A 17,046-nucleotide genomic window follows, 5' to 3' on the forward strand; every position below is an offset into this window, starting at 1 on the left:
CCTAATACTCCTAGCATTGAAATAGACACATTTCAATCCCTCTAACTGGCTACATTTATGTTTTGTCCCCTGTCCTTCCTCACCAACTCAGAACACATAGTATCATGCCCTTGTCCTTCTACCCTAATCTCTGCACTCACATTCTGATTCCCACCCCCTGCCAAGCTAGTTTAAACTCTCCCCAACAGCTCTAGCAAACCTGCCCACCAGGATATTGGTCCCTTTCCAGTTCAGGTGCACCCCATCCTTTTTGTACAGGTCAGACCTTCCCCAGAAGGGATCCCAGTGATCCAGAAATCTGAACCCCTGTCCCAACTCTTCAACTACACATTCATCTGCCATAACTTCCTGTCCCTACCCTCTGTCTCATGGCACAGGCAGCAATCCCAAGATTATCATCCTTGAAGTCCTGCTTTTTAACTTATTTCCTAACTCCCTATATTCCTTCTTCAGGATCTCATCCCTACTCCTATCTATGTCATTGGTCCCCACGTGGACCACGACATCCGGCTGCTCACCCTCGCTCCTGAGAATACTGAGAACTCGATCCGAGATATCGCAGACCCTGGCACCAGGGAGGCAACAGACCATCTGGGATTCTCGATCTCTCCCTCAGAACCTCTTATCTGTCCCCCTAAGTATTGAATCCCCTATCACTACTGCTCCCCTCTTTTCCCTGCTTCCTTTCTAAGCTGAGGGTCCAGTCTTGGTGCTTCAGATGTGACCACTACAACTTGTCTCTGGTAGGTCACCCCCACCAACAGTATTCAAAATAGTATACTTATTGTTGATGGTAATGGCCACAGGGGTGCTCTGCTCTTTCTGTCCATTCCTCTTCCCTCTCCTGACAGTCACCCAGTTACCTGTCTCCTGACTTTTAGGGGTGACTGTCTCACTGAAACTCTAATCTATTACTGCCTCTGCCTCCCAAATGATCCAAAGTTCATCCAGCTCCAGTTCCCTAACTCAGTTTGACAGGAGCTGCAGTTGGTTGCACCTTTCGCAGGTGTAGTCATCAGAGACAATTGTGCTGTCCCTGATTTTCCACATGCTATAATCAGAGCTCTGGACTACCCTATCTACTGCCCCCATTACCAACTCTTAAGTTAATTAAATTAATTAAAAAAACTTACCCAGCCTTACCTCTCTGGGATCAAGCACCTCCACCTCCACCTCCACCTCCACCTCCACCTCCACCTCCACCTCCACCTCCACCTCCACCTCCACCTCCACCTCCACCTCCACCTCCACCTCCACCTCCACCTCTTCTCATCAAAGCTCCACTCCTTCACTAGCTACTCTGCTTGAGCTACCTCTCTTTTTATTTGTTTGAGCTTTTCAATTTTCAATTGTCAAATCAGACTGTCCAATCAGCTGCTTTCTGCTGAGTCTGAGCTATACAAATCTTGATCGACTTGATTGCACAATCCAGCTGTTAAAACTGCCAGAATCTCTCAAGCCAAAGCCTCAAAACTCCATTCCTTCACTGGCCTACTCACTAACTGGCTGCTCTCCAGTGCAACTAGGACCTTGATGCTAGGGAAAGAATACTGATGATAGTTCACTTATTCTTTCTGTGAATTTGTACAATTTTGCAAAGTCATCACTGATCGTATCATTCCACTGTCTTAAGATCGAGTAGTCTAGTAGAGGAGATTTGATGGGCTGAATGAGCTAGTTCTGCTACTGTGCCTTATGGTTTTATTTAAAACAGATTCTTGTTGTAGTACAGGTCTCAGAAATATAGAGCAAGTCAGGGATCACTATCATGCATTTTGTATGAGGCTTGAGGTTTTGATGTTCAAAAATCTTTCCTCAAGTCATTACTGGTGCATTATAAATGATAGTGAATATTACCCTTGATATCTGGCTTCACTAAGAGGTGGCTCTCAAGATAATGAAAAGTGAGTCATATTTTCCACAGTCTTGTTTTGAATTTTTATTTTTAGACGACAACGAGTTGTAGTTAAGGCAGGTTGGTAGAGGTAGAGAACGTGTAAGCATTGAGTATAAGACCCATCCTTTTGTCTGCTTTATCAAAACAGTTAATGGTGGCTTGGAGCTCAGTCTCACAAATGAAATTGTCATCTGCATGTTGCACTTCAGATGACCTTGAATCTGAAATGTAGTTCCTTTAGATGGAACAGCCTGCCTTCAATTCAAAAGGCTGGCTTCACTCATAAGGAAGTTTGTTGGAGGTAGTGCAGCAATTATTATAGGGAAAATATTGAAAGAATTATTGAAGCAATGTCACAGCTTTATTTGACACTGAAATTTACTGAGATTGCCTCTGGTGTTTCACCAATTTATTTTGTTGCCACGATGAAACAAACATTAAGATGGTGCTCCACAGCTCTCCTGAGTGATGAAGTCAAAGGCTTTGATGATATTGGAAATGTACAGCAAAGAAAATACCCACATGTCACACGGTCCACACAGTAATTCAGCCTGCGCTTTTTTGGTCACTGGGTGGAGGGTATTGACGAAGGCACTCGCAGAGACTTTCCCTGCAGAAGACTGTCCTATAGTTGCTACACTTAAATGTTCTCTTTTCCTGAAGATTATCAACATTGACTTGGATTAACTGTCTCAAGATGTATTTATCTACTTAATCTAGATAAGTTTTTAGATAGACAATCATCCAGCTCATGTTAAAGATAACAATAATTGTGTCAGGTTGGAGCCTACTGAACTGAATTCACTGGCAAAGATTCCTTGGTTCAAAGACAAAACGGCGAAGCTGACTCAATAACTTGCTGAGTGCGCCCAGATTTTTGTGAATATCCTTGTACATCTTTTCTGCACTCTTTCCAGTTTAATAACATTTCTTATTGCAGCATGACTAAAACTACACATAATCCTCCAAATGAGGCCTTACCACCATCCTTTACAACTCTACCATGACCTTCCAACTTTTCTACTTGTTGTCCTAATCTATGAATGCCACAGTGCCAGAAGACTTCTTCAACTCACTGTCTATTCTTGACTCCTCTTTCTGTGAAGTTTTATTTCAGAAAGAATGGGTATGAATAGTGGATAGGCCTTCACTTCAGCACTGGAAATTCTTATTTGCCATATTCATGGAAATTTGATCATGCAATATAAAACTCCAGATGTTTTACAGCATGACATAAGACCATAAGATATTGGAGTAGAATTAGGCCACTCATTAAACCACTCAGCCTCAACCAGTTGCTCCAAGCCTTCATTTAGGTTTCTTTATTGTTGCAGGGTGACTTCGACCATACTAACTTAAAAATAGTCCTGCCTAAATTCTATTAGCATTTTCCACTAGAGGTGAGAAGACCTTATACCTGGTTTATACCAACAGCCCTGATGCATACAAAGCAGCTCCTCTTCCCCAAATTGGATTCTCTGACCACTTATCTGTTATGCAAATTCCTACATACCTATCACATCTTATTCCATTTCAAAGGTTGATAAAGACATCGCATTACAGAACTGTTTTGCAAACACAGACTGCAGCATGTCCTGGGAGGAGGATGCTTATGACAATCACATTACAATAATGAATGAGCAAGATCTGTGACTGGCTACGTAGAGAAGTGCACTGAGGATGACACTATTATTAAACACATCTATGCGAGAGCAAATCAGAAGCCATAGTTGACAGCAGAGGTCCAGGCACGGCTGAGATATGGGGAAGCTATCTTCAGATTGGGATATAAGGCAGCTCTCAGGTCAGCAAGAGCTGCACTTTTCCATGCCTTCAGGAAGGCAAAATGGGATTATTCACAGAAAATATGCAGCTATTTCCATGACACCAGAGACACAATGTGCATATGGCAGGGCATCCAGACCATAACGGCTACAAGTCCACCTTATACATCAATGACTGTGAGGCTTCTCTCCATCTTAGGCTGAATGTCTTTTACGCTCGGTTTGATACATGGAACGCCATCTGACATTTCTCAGCCCAGCCCTACATTGTGTCAATCTCCTGTTGCAACCTACGACAACCCTCTGTACATCCACAACTCCACTAATCTTCATGCCATCTGCAAACTTACTAACCCACTCTTCCACTTCTTCATCCAAGTTATTGTTATTTAAAAAAGTCCCAAAGGGTAGGAGTCCCAGAAAAGTTCCTGCAGAACACCACTGGTCATCAATCTCCAGACAGAATACACTCCATCTACAACAATCCTTTGCCTTATATGGGCAAGTTAATTCAGTATCCACACAGCCGTATTCATGGGATCCAGGGGGATCCCATGTCTCCTAACTTTCTGAATGACCTTATCATACAGAACCCTATTAAGCACCTTCCTAAGATCCACGTACACCAATATCCACTGCTCTACCTTCTTTTTTGTGTTTTGTCACATCCTCATGACTTGATCCCCACAAAGCCATGCTGAATATCCCTAATTATGCTGTGCTTCTCATCTGGTCCCTCAATACCACCTCTTTGGTCAAAAAGGCACAGTAGTGTCTCCACATCTTGAGGAGGCTGAGGCAACTGGGGTTCTCCATGCCTCAACCCCACTATTTTAACCATTTTTTACAATAGCACCATTGAGAGTGTCCTGACCAACTGCTTCACTGCCTGGTATGGGAATTGTAATGCATCTGAGGGCGAGTCCCTACAAAGGACTACGAGGAGTGCTGAGACGATCATTGGGATCTCTCTTCCACCCATTAAAGATATTGATCAGGAGTGCTGCATATGCAGGACCCTTAGCATTATCAATAATCCCTCCCATCCATCCAAAAATCTCTTTGGGCCCCTACCATCAAGCAGCAGGTACTGTAGCATTAGGATAAGCACTGTTAGGCTGGGAAATAGCTTCTTCCCCCAGGCTATTGAACTCCCTGCCACTACCCAGGTTGCATCACATTTGAAATGCCAGTAGTGTTATACTGTTTACTTTTCAACTTATATCATATATGCACATTATAATTTGTTAATTTATTTGTAGTAATATTACTTGATGTGTTATGTGTGTGAGTTATGTTGTGTTGTGCAATTTGGTCCAGAAGAACATTGTCTCATTTGGTGGTATATATATGTACAGTTGAACTATAATAAACTCAACTTGAACTTAATGAGTAACTTTGTTGCCTTGTCATGTTAAGTATCTGTCCTCTCTTTTTTGTGGCACCTTGTGGCTTGTTATTTTGTTGTTTATTAGCAAAATATCGTCTACTGCTAAATCATCTCTTCCGCTCTGCTTTTGAGACGATCTCCTCTATATTTCATGACATAAAGTTTTGAAGTGTGAAGCTCACTGTAATGCAGGGGAAAAAAAACCTGTTGCCCAATGATGTGACCCTACACAGAGCAGCATGATAATAAGCTGATCAACTCTTTTTGCAAATGTTGAGGAAAGAATAAACATTTGCTTCATAGCCTGTGGAATGTTTTAAACCACTGAGCGTGAACAACTTAAGGTTAAACTATTAAATGAGAGCTCATACTGTAGTTCTGACCATACAGCATTCCTTGTCAGCTGAGATTTAGTGCTCAACTTTATAAAATCACGAGGGTCATGAGTAGGGTGGATGGTCATGGTCTTTTCTCCAGGGCTGTGATTCTAAAACTACAGGTATAAGATAGGAGGGAAGACATCTCAAAGAGATCTGAGAAGTAACGTCTTTATACAGAGGGTAATGAGTACCTAGAATGAGTTGCCAGAGGAAGTGGTTGAGGTGGGTACAATTTCAACTTTTAAGAGACGTTTGAATAAGTACATGAATCTGTGGTTGGCATGGACCAGTCGGGCAAAAGGCTTGTTTTGTGGCATGACTTTGTTTTATGACTTTGTAGTCATAGTATCTATGACTAAGTCTGTAGATCATAACACAAACTCACAACTTCCTAACACTGCTAACGTGATACAGTGAAAATTATAACTTATAGATCTCATGGATCGTGTAAAACACGTGTTGTGTATTTAATATTTGATTAATGTTGTAACTATACTGTTTGATTAAGCATTCTTTGTTGTTTAAATGATTAATTACAGGTTATATGTAAAAGAACCTGCATGGCATACATCATCACAGCACCACATCACATGTTCATGCCTCGCTTAAATTAAAAACAAAGTTATACTTGCATTCCTGGCTCCCTTCTTTTCTTCTCAATTAGTTTAATGTTTTAAAGTTACAAAACATGACAATGGCAATGAGGTATTTATAAAATGAACCCAAGATAACTACCTGCTTGTTGAGTGCAAGTGAAATGGTCCAGTGGAAACAAAACAATGCAGCATGTATCTGTGATTATCTTAAAAGGAAGGCAGAAAATGGAAGAATTCACGTGTTGATAAACAGTGAGTGCCAAGTGATAATAATCATTAAAAATGAGCAGAAATGGCTGGCTACATTGGGAAGATTGACACATTTGATTGTACAAGAGATGACTGGATGTTGTATTCTGAGCAGACTGAGCTGTATTTTAAAGCAAATGGAAAAGCCAATGAGAAAAAAGTGCCAATTTTGCTGGGTGCATTGGATACAGTTTGATTAGAAATGTGACTACTCCAAACAAACCAGCCGAAGTGAGCTTCGCTGATATCCGGAAAGTAATGCTGCAACATTTAGAACCGAAACCATTGCTGATTGTAGAACGCTTTAGGTTTCATAAGTAGAATCTAAAGGAAGTGAAGTCCGTTTCAGCATACATGGATGAATTGAAAAGATTGCCTGAGCATTGCCAGCTCAGTAATAGGCTTAGTGATGCACTGAGATATCATTCAGCTTGTGGAATCGTACAAGAAAGCATTCAAAAATGGCTCCTAACTGAAGTACAACTTACATTTAATTTACATTTACATTTACATTTAACTTACAGCTTACAGCTGTATCAATGGAAACAGCGACAGAGAAAATTGAATTGCAGTCAGGAATGAAAGTGAGCATAAACAAAATTGCAACATGTAAACAAAAAATGGCCAGGAATTGTAGCAGTTATACCTTAAGGCCTGAATGGGACAAATTAAAATTTACTATCTTGTAGATGTCTATGTAGCAGTTGTATTATATAGTATAGTATACTCACTCTCCCTCTCTCTCTCTCTCTCTCTCTCTCTCTCTCTCTCTCTCTCTCTCTCTCTCTCTCTCTCTCTCTCTCTCTATATATATATATATATATATATATATATATATATATATATATATATATATATATATATATATATACATATGCTGAGATGCATTCTATATTGAGTTGGAGTTTATAGCTAAGCATGGGGGGTGTTGTATATTTCAGATTTCCGTAATAGTTGAGTATTATTGTAAAATACTGTTTGAGTACACATTCTTTGTTGTTTAAATAATTCTTTATGGGTTATCTGTATAAGTACGTGCATGGCCAGCCTGTCATATGTAGGTGCCTCGCTTGAAGTAAAATGAAGTTAGACTCACATTCCTGGCTCTCTTGTTTTCCTTTCAATTAGTTTAATGTTTTGGAATACGAAACATGACAACATGTTCTAAATTTTTATAACATGGGAAGAGGCTATTTAGTCAATCGGTTACTTGCTCACTTGCTGAATTAATTAGTCAATCCCCTCCCTCTTTTCATCCTATTTATTCATTATTTCTCAAATAATCTTTGCTCTGTCAACCAATCCAGGTTAATTAAAAACAGGATTAATGGAAGATTAATGTAAATGGGTTCCTGCACTCAGCATCAGAAGGACTAAGGAATTGATCGTGGACTTCAGGAAGCGGAAGTCGTGAGTACACACACCAGTTCTCATTGAGAGTTCAGTAGTGGAAAGGATAAGCAGCTTTAAATTCCTAGGGATCAAAATCTCAGAGGATTTATCCTGGGCCCAGCATATTGATGCAATGACAAAGAAGGACATCAGCAGCCCTACTTTATTCAGAGTTTGAGAAGATTTTATATGTCATCAAAGACTCCTGAAAATTTCTACAGAAGAAGGGTGGAGAGTATTCTGAAGCTGTTCTGGAGGTTCCAAAGCACAGGCTGCAGAGGGTTGTAGACTCAACCAGTTCTGTCATGGGTACAGCCCTCCCCGCCATCAAGGTCATCTTCAAGAGACAGTGCCTCAAGAAGCACCGTCAGAAACATGCCCTCTTTGCATGAATACCATTGGACAAGTGGTAAAGGAACCGGAAGATGAATACTTGACATTTTGGGAGCAGCTTCTTCCCTATCACCGTCAGAAACATGCCCTCTTTGCATGAATACCATTGGACAAGTGGTAAAGGAACCGGAAGATGAATACTTGACATTTTAGGAGCAGCTTCTTCCCTATCACCGTCAGAAACATGCCCTCTTTGCATGAATACCACTGGACAAGTGGTAAAGGAACCGGAAGATGAATACTTGACATTTTGGGAGCAGCTTCTTCCCTATCACCGTCAGAAACATGCCCTCTTTGCATGAATACCATTGGACAAGTGGTAAAGGAACCGGAAGATGAATACTTGACATTTTGGGAGCAGCTTCTTCCCTATCACCGTCAGAAACATGCCCTCTTTGCATGAATACCACTGGACAAGTGGTAAAGGAACCGGAAGATGAATACTTGACATTTTGGGAGCAGCTTCTTCCCTATCACCGTCAGAAACATGCCCTCTTTGCATGAATACCATTGGACAAGTGGTAAAGGAACCGGAAGATGAATACTTGACATTTTGGGAGCAGCTTCTTCCCTATCACCGTCAGAAACATGCCCTCTTTGCATGAATACCATTGGACAAGTGGTAAAGGAACCGGAAGATGAATACTTGACATTTTGGGAGCAGCTTCTTCCCTATCACCGTCAGAAACATGCCCTCTTTGCATGAATACCATTGGACAAGTGGTAAAGGAACCGGAAGATGAATACTTGACATTTTAGGAGCAGCTTCTTCCCTATCACCGTCAGATTTTTGAATGGCTAATGAACCCATGAACACTATCTTGTCAAGCAAAACACACAAAAAGCTGGAGGAACTCAGCAAGTCAGGCAGCATCCATTGTTAATGATCGGTCAATGTTTCCGGCCAAGGCCCCTCATCGTGACTGGAAAGGAAGGAGGAAGACGCCAGAATAAAAAGATAGGGAGAGGGGAAGGAGGGCAAGCTAAAGGTATTAGGTGAAGCCAGGTGGGTGGAAAGGTAAAGTGCTGGAGAGGAAGGAATCTAATAGGAGAGGAGAGTGGACTATAGGAGAAGGGGAAGGAGGAGAGACATCAGGCTGATGTGATAGGCAGGTGAGAAGAGGTAATAGGCCAGAGTGGAGAATAGAAGAAGCGAGGAAAAAGGATAGGAAACATTTTTTACTGGAAGAATAAATCGATATTCATGCCACCAGGTTGGAGGCTACCCAAACACAATATAAGGTGTTGCTCCTCCATCTGAATGTTGGCCTCATCGTGGCACATGAGGAGGACATTTACCAACATGTTGGAATGGGAATGGGCATGGGAATTAGAATTCTCGGACACCAGGAAGTTCTGCTTTTGGCAGATGGAGTGGAGGTGCTCAACGAAGCAACTTACGTCGGGTCTCACCAATGTAGAGGAGGCCGGATCAGGAGCGCCAGCAGGTTCACAGGTGCAGTGTTTCCTCACATGGAAGGACTGTTTGGGCCCCTGAATGGAGGTGACGGAGGAAGTGAATGAGCAGACTTAGCATTTTAGCACCTTGCAGGGCTAAGTGCCAGGAAGGAGATTAATGGGGACAGACAAATAGTTAACGGAATCACAGAAGGAGCAATCACTGCAGAAAGCGGAGAATGGGGGGGAGGTAAAGATGTGTTTTGTGGTAAGATCCCTTTGGAGATGGTGGAAGTTGCAGAGAATGATGTGTTGGATGTAGAGGTTCATGGGAACTCTATCACTGTTAAGGCAGTGGGATGAGTGTGGATGTCAGGAAATAGAGGAGGTGCAGGTGAGGACAGCATCAATGTTGGAGGAAGAGAAACACTGTTCTTTGAAGAAGGAGGACATCTCTGATGTCCTGGAAAGGAAAGATGCATCCTGGAAACAGATGCAGCAGAGATGAAGAAACTGAGAAAATGGAATTGCATTTTTACAGTAGACAGTGTGGGAAGAGGTATAGTTGAAGTAGCCATGGGAATCGGTAGGTTTATAAAAGATGTCATTCGACTGTTTGTCTCCAGAGATGGAGACAGAGAGATTGAGAAAGAGGAGGGAGGTGTCAGAAATAGACCAAGAGAATTTAAGGACAGGGTGGAAGGTGGGAGGCAAGGTTGATGAAATTAACAAGCACAGCATGGACGCATGATGTAATACAGTCATCAATGCAGATATAGAAGAGTTTCTGCAGATGCTGGAAATCTATAGCAGCACACACAGGATGCTGGAAGAACTCAGCATCTATGAAGGGGTATAAACAGTTGACATTTCGGTCCCAGACCCGTCATCATCTGAATTATTCCCTTCTATTCAAGCTGCCTGACTTGCTGAGCTCCTCCAGCATTTTGTGTGTATTACTTTAGAATTTGCAGTTGCAGAAATGGTAGACAGGGAACTGCACTTGTGAACAATATATAAAATTTGATAAGGTGTAAGAAAATGTGGGACTGCGGTTTCTGAGAACACAATTTGAAGCAGGGCTAATGGAGTACTGACAGCAAGTGAGTTGAAGACCTCAGTGAAGCAAAATTCATCAGTTACACAACATACAATGCATATCTTTAGGCAGTAGCAACCTTGGTTGGCAATGACAAAGCAGAAAGAACTCAGAAGTTGAGAGAGAAGCGGATTAACTAATGATGCAGACAAGGTAAATTGGTAATTAGAAACCATGCATTTTGCGGCCCAAGGGATATAGAGATTAGTAATATAATTATAATGTACTGGCATTTGGAAATTATAAACAAAGTCTGAAAGAAATTTGCAGTAGCAAGTAAGTCTCTCATTATCCATGGATTAGAAAATCGCTGCCAAATTGTCCTTGTCCTGATTGATATTTATCCTTCAATCAACACACTTAAGACAGAATCTAACAACAGAGTTCCACAGGTACTTGAATACTGAAATAAAACAGAAACTCTGGGACATGCTCCAGAAGTTGGGCAGCATCTATGGAGAAATAAAAATAGTTAAGGTATCATCTAACTTATTTCTTGTTTATATCACAAAAAACATATTTTGGCTGTTACCATATCACTGTCTATGAGAGCTTGCCGTGCAAATTACCTGCCTCATTTCCTACATGTCAAATGAATATCTTGTCTATAAAGCAGTTAGGACAGGCTAAATTGTGAAAATGAAAGTTTCTTTGAAGTTTTGAAAAATATAAGTGAATTTATAATATTGACTAAAGAATGACTTGTACAATGCTGAGATGAAATAGAAAAAACAAGTTTCTTATATTAATAATCCAACTGATTTGAAACACATCGTAAAGCAAGTATATCAAGATACAGAGCTGACTCAACATAAATGACTGTCATTCAACCTCAATGAGATTTCTTCCCTTTGTGTTGATATAATCAGAAAATGAATGTCGAAATTTCAATTGTGCTTGTTTCTCCACAGATGCTGTCTTAACTGCCAGACATTTTAGAGATTTTCTGTATGTATTTCCATGTCCCAGAATTCGCAGTCATCTCCAATTTGAACCTGGCTGTTGGTACTTAGTAAATTATAATTTTTTGAGATCAAGAACAATATCCTATATCTGTTCGGTAGGGTACTCATGTATATGGAGGCACATTGAATAAATGGAGCTTAAGTACTGTTCAACCCTCATCCACAGGTAGACAGACTACATTCCTGGCACTATGTTCTAGAGATGATCTTCAGTGCCTTCAATCTGATTAAACAGTCAATTAACATTGGGACCACTACTTTAAATTCAAAGCTCATAAATGAAAGTACAAGGCTTCAAATTTGAATAATATTATGGCACAAGGTATTTGGAAGAAGAAGACCGCATTATTGACTTGGCAAATGCTGCTATTAAAATACAATCATCATTGAGTTAAAAACAACGGTGAAATTATCTCAAATGCAGTTTTCATGGTTTTATTCATGGTAAGCCCCAAAAGAAGCTACAGTATATGGGTAAAATGAAACAAATCTGGAATATTTGGGGAGTCCCTGTATCATAACCCTTTAGTAAAGGTCAGCTATTCATTTCAATCTTATGAGAGAGGCCATAGAGAGGTCATAAAGCTGCATGTTCATTGGTTTCTGCTACCCTTTCAATAGCAGTTTTCCAAAATCAGCATTACTACGTCTTTTCAACATTACAATTATAAACCTCGAATTGTAGGCTGAGACACTATTTCAAGACCCAGTAGGGCCAATTATATTTTGATAAGGTATTAAACCAAGTTCCTGTCAGCCCTCTCAGATGGATTTAAGAGACTGAGAGATTACCAGCAGGGGAATTATCCCCAATGGCCTGACCCATATATAATTCTTGAATAAATATCAGTAAAACAGATTATCAGATAAATATCACAACACTGCTCATGGGTTTTTGTCATTCAGAGACTGTGTGCTCTTTCTCCTTCATTATGGTAGTGAATGTTCTTCAGATATTAGGATTTTGGAACAATATAAAGACAAATTCATTTCCCTTACAAAGCAGTAGTGGCGGAATCCTTTGTACCTCCATCATGATCCTGACTGCAGTACAAAATCTGTTCAAAATTCATTGTTTTCATCTCAAAACTTCCTTGGTTGCTTTTTCTCCCATATCTAAGGATGGGAGCTACATTCAGTGGTTCCGAGTACTGGCATTTTTACATTTATTTCCAGTGGCAAATCGTTAACTCTGGCTCCCTCTTTCTGCAAGATTAAGCAGCACATAACACAAAGGGGAGAGGTAGGTGGCTATCCTCACAATATCCGTGTCCTTGACCAGATGGAGCAGGGAACTCTAAAGATCACGGGCCTTACATGAATGTTGATTCTTTGAGAAGGCTAAACTAACAGATTGATGGTGCAGGATACCTGCCTCTTGCTTGCACATCTCAGAATTAATCACAAATTCATTTGGCTTGACAAAATCCTGCTACTTTGTAAATGTTTGCACCTGCTGTTTTTCTAAACCTTTTCCCTTTCCTCTCCTGCTAGATACACATCAGCAGCAAGAACCTGAAAAGGTCTTCTTAGCAATGAGGAGTGACCCGCCTTTCCCAAAAAGGGGATATAAAATATTGTGTAGTTATGATGTTAAAGAGGGTCTGAAGCACCCTCCAAGGGCAAGCAGCTGAGTTGTGGGTGGAACAGACAAGATTTAGATCACCTAAATCATGATAGGGTCAGTGTCTACAGTGGCTCTATTGTAATAATCAAACTGCCTATGTCAAAGAAACAATTATAAGGTTCTGGAAACTTGGAAAGCAAAGTTCTGGATCCTACCTGAAAGTATGAAAGCATCTGTTTCTAGCTTGTGTGGTGGCCTGAAGAACTGGTTATTCTCTGCTGACCCCTATGGAGCCTTGTCTACGATTAGAAATGCCAAAGCTAGGCACTCACACCAAGACTTTGTTTCAATCAGATGGCATACTTTTGATGAAGGCTCAAACACCCAGGAATTTCTAAGAAAAGGAATTGAAACTAAGACCCTTGCAGTGCAACATTGGGCCTACGTAGTGCTAAAAAAGGAAGACGAACTGCTGAAAAATCCAAGGACTTTGAAGACACTTCAGATGTTACTTATTTCTTTCAGTCTTTTACTTTGGCTCCCCCGCTTTCTTACTTTTTCTCTACCCCCATCTCTTTCTCATTCTGTTTCTTTCTCTCTCCCCATTATTTCCATTATCTTTCTGATCTGTTTCCTATGCTTTGTTATTTTGATTCTTCCTTACTGTTGTTTCTTATTTTTGACAAACTCCTCAACAAAGAGAATCATAATAAGTGTACTTTGCATCAGCCATTTTCATTCAAATAGTGAATTCCATTCACTGATATACTGTCTCAGTGAAATACAATCTTGAAGCCTGAACCATATTCAGAATTATTATTATTGACAAGTGAAAAATTGGCCTTACATTCTTGAAAGCAGCTTATTGCAGTCTTCGTGACTATGAAGTTTCAAAGACATCCATTCAAACCATGCTTCATAACAGATATTGTATACATCCATAATCAATTTCTCCATTCTATTTCCACAGTAGTATGACTAAAGAATTAGATACAATCTTATTTATGATTTTCAGCTGAAGGCTGCCCATAGAAAAGTGATTCTAGGTGAAAAAAACAAAAAAGTTTATGCGTGCCTTGTCTGAAAAGTATATGCAGTAGATTTCAATTAATTGGGCCATCGGTTAATCAAGGCATCTGCTTATTTGGGACAGCTCTTAAAAAAATCAAGAAAATAGCTGGGGTTCCCTTTGTTTATTTGAGACACCATGCCACTTAATTGGAATTGGATACTTGCCGAACAGTTTCTAACTGGCAAAAGTCACGGGCACTTGTGTGGTTGTTGGACACCACAACACGCTTACAGTGAACAGTTTGTAAATTGAGTTAGTTGTGTGTGTTTCTGTTTAAAAACAGTGATTCTCAGTCGTAGTTAGTGAGGAATAGGCAGTGAGACAATTCAGAACTGTTTTGCTCACTGTGGTTCCAAGCATTCAGGCTCAGAGATGCAACAAATGACTGGGGGTGAAAATGAAATGATTTCACTACTTCAGTAAGTTAGGAACTATAAATAATTTGAAGGTACCAACAATCATCCTGAATGTTGACATGATAATGAATATTTGGAGGATGCATTAGTTTCTAACTGAAGTCAGTCGTGTGTACTTGTGAGACCATTAGATACTACACCATGCATAGAGTGAACAGTTTTTAAATTGTTGGCCATGGTGAAATTAAAATATGTAAGAAAACACTGAACTTAAATGAGTCAAGGATAATGGAAGTAGACAAACTAGATGTCTTTGTTCTTGCCAAGTGCTTAAAAGAATGGAGGCTACCATTTTGTGAAGCTGCTCTGTAACCTCTATTTTGTGAACTATTTGATGAACTGATTCTTGCTCTGGAATAACTTAATCATACCAATTGAACATAGACACAAGGAGTTTCTGCTATTAATCTGCTAAACCTGAGATCACTCTCAGATAAGATGCTTATTGTGTGCAATGACAAGTTTTCAGAAGTAGTCTTGTTACCTCAACCCAGTGTCTGGGTGATCTGGTTTGATTGGTTTAAGCCAGAGGTGATTACAACAAAAGAAGTCACCTAAGACACTAAATGTGGAGCCCTCGGACTACCTCCAATGGGAATCTGACATAGGTCAGTCAGATGACCTTGAGCCAACAAGATTGAAGCACAAAATTTGAACTGATGAGGAAAGACTGTAAGATTGAGGGGCTTCAAATGCAAAGGGGTGAGAACTCCAGAGACTAACTATTGCAAGGAAAACCCCCCATGCCAAGGGCTGGGGGAAGAAAAGGTCAATTGTTTGGCCAATGGGAGATTTCTATTTCAGGGTTATTAATTGCAGAAACGGTCTGAGTGAGACTTTATAAAATGAACAGTTGAATTCATGTTTTAGGTTGTTGGCCTGAGGTCGACATAATTATGTCATTATTTGTGCAGAGAAAATAAACCACAAGCTTTAATTAATTAAGAGTTGCACAGTGAGTTGCCTAACTTAGATCAGTTGATGAATAGTTAAAAAATAGTACCAATTATGCTATGCATTTGGGTCAACTGATGTTGAATTTAAAAGTAGTGATTTTTGACACTATTTTGTGCAGGAAGGCAATGAAGGCAGACCATTATCTACTCTAGGCACCTGTGCTGATTTTATTCATTTAAAACTGTGTTTTCCAACCTTTTTTAGCCCAACACCCCACTAAATAATTTTCATGCTTACCAATGCCCCCCTCCACAAAGCACTTTCATACTTGCCAATGCCCCTCTTAGGCTCAATATACTTTCCACCATCCCCATAGTGTAAAAACATGTCTACCATATGCTAACATGAGAAAAATGATACTGCTTTAAAATTTTATTCATATTTAACCTAGCTTCATATTCTTCTTCCTCACCAGGTGTGGGCTTGATCTCAGAGGACACTCCCAGCCTACAATAACTTTGGTTCTCCATAGATATACTTCTACATTTATCAACCAGTGATGTAATAGACAAAATGAACTCAGAATTTAAATCAACTGCTGAAGAACTCAGTAGAGGTTTTACATCAGACAACTCCTTCTCCTCACTTTGTAGAAACAAGGGCACTCGTCTTTAAAGTCTTTGCCCTCAGCTATGGAAGACTCACCTTTCCAGCCAATTGATCAAAATGCCATTCAACGAAGGTAACTTTCCCTAATACTTTAACGGTACTTAAAACCCTAATCAACAATTCATTTGGGCTACGGATATCCACCTCACTGAGAAAACAAGCATTAGTTGTGGATAATATCTTCAAATCACCCCAAAACTTAAACTCTGCGGTGTCCATAATCAAGTATCTTAATCACTTTCCCAGATGCTAGTTTAAACACAGGCTTAAACATACAAGCCAATTGATCAATTCTTACAGCAAAAACAGAGTATTAAGGGAATCAAATCCTGGTTGGTAGCCCCCACAATGAAACCCTTTATCACCTGGCATCTCTAGAGATGTGGTTCGTTAGCTCCTGGCTAATAGCCATTGGACTCAGTGGTGAGAACACCGCTTTCTCAAACTCCCTACGTCTAGGGTTGGTATGACTTGAGTCCCATCAAAACCAGGAAGTTGCGATGTCTCGACCACCCAAATCCCAGTCATTGTGAATATACTGTGCCCATGCAATTAGCTGACGGCAAGAAATAACAGATTGTACTCTGCATACAATTACAAAGAAAATGTATATACAGCTTTCAGCTTTATCAGTTAGTAGGAAAAAGAAAGAAAAAAAAATAAAAAGTGGTCATTACAGTTAACCCAGTCCAAATGTGCACATAAGTTGGTGCTCATCTTGAAGTTGTCTTTACGAGGGGTGGTTGATAAGTTCATGGCCTAGGGTAGAAGGAGTCAATTTTAGAAAATAAGCTCATTTATTTTTCAACAAAGTCCCCTCCTACATTTACACACTTAGTCCAGCGGTTGTGGAACATACGGATCTCGGACATCCAGGAAGTG

The sequence above is a fragment of the Hemitrygon akajei genome, chromosome 10 (genome assembly GCF_048418815.1).
Source record: "Hemitrygon akajei chromosome 10, sHemAka1.3, whole genome shotgun sequence".
Lineage (NCBI taxonomy): Eukaryota > Metazoa > Chordata > Chondrichthyes > Myliobatiformes > Dasyatidae > Hemitrygon > Hemitrygon akajei.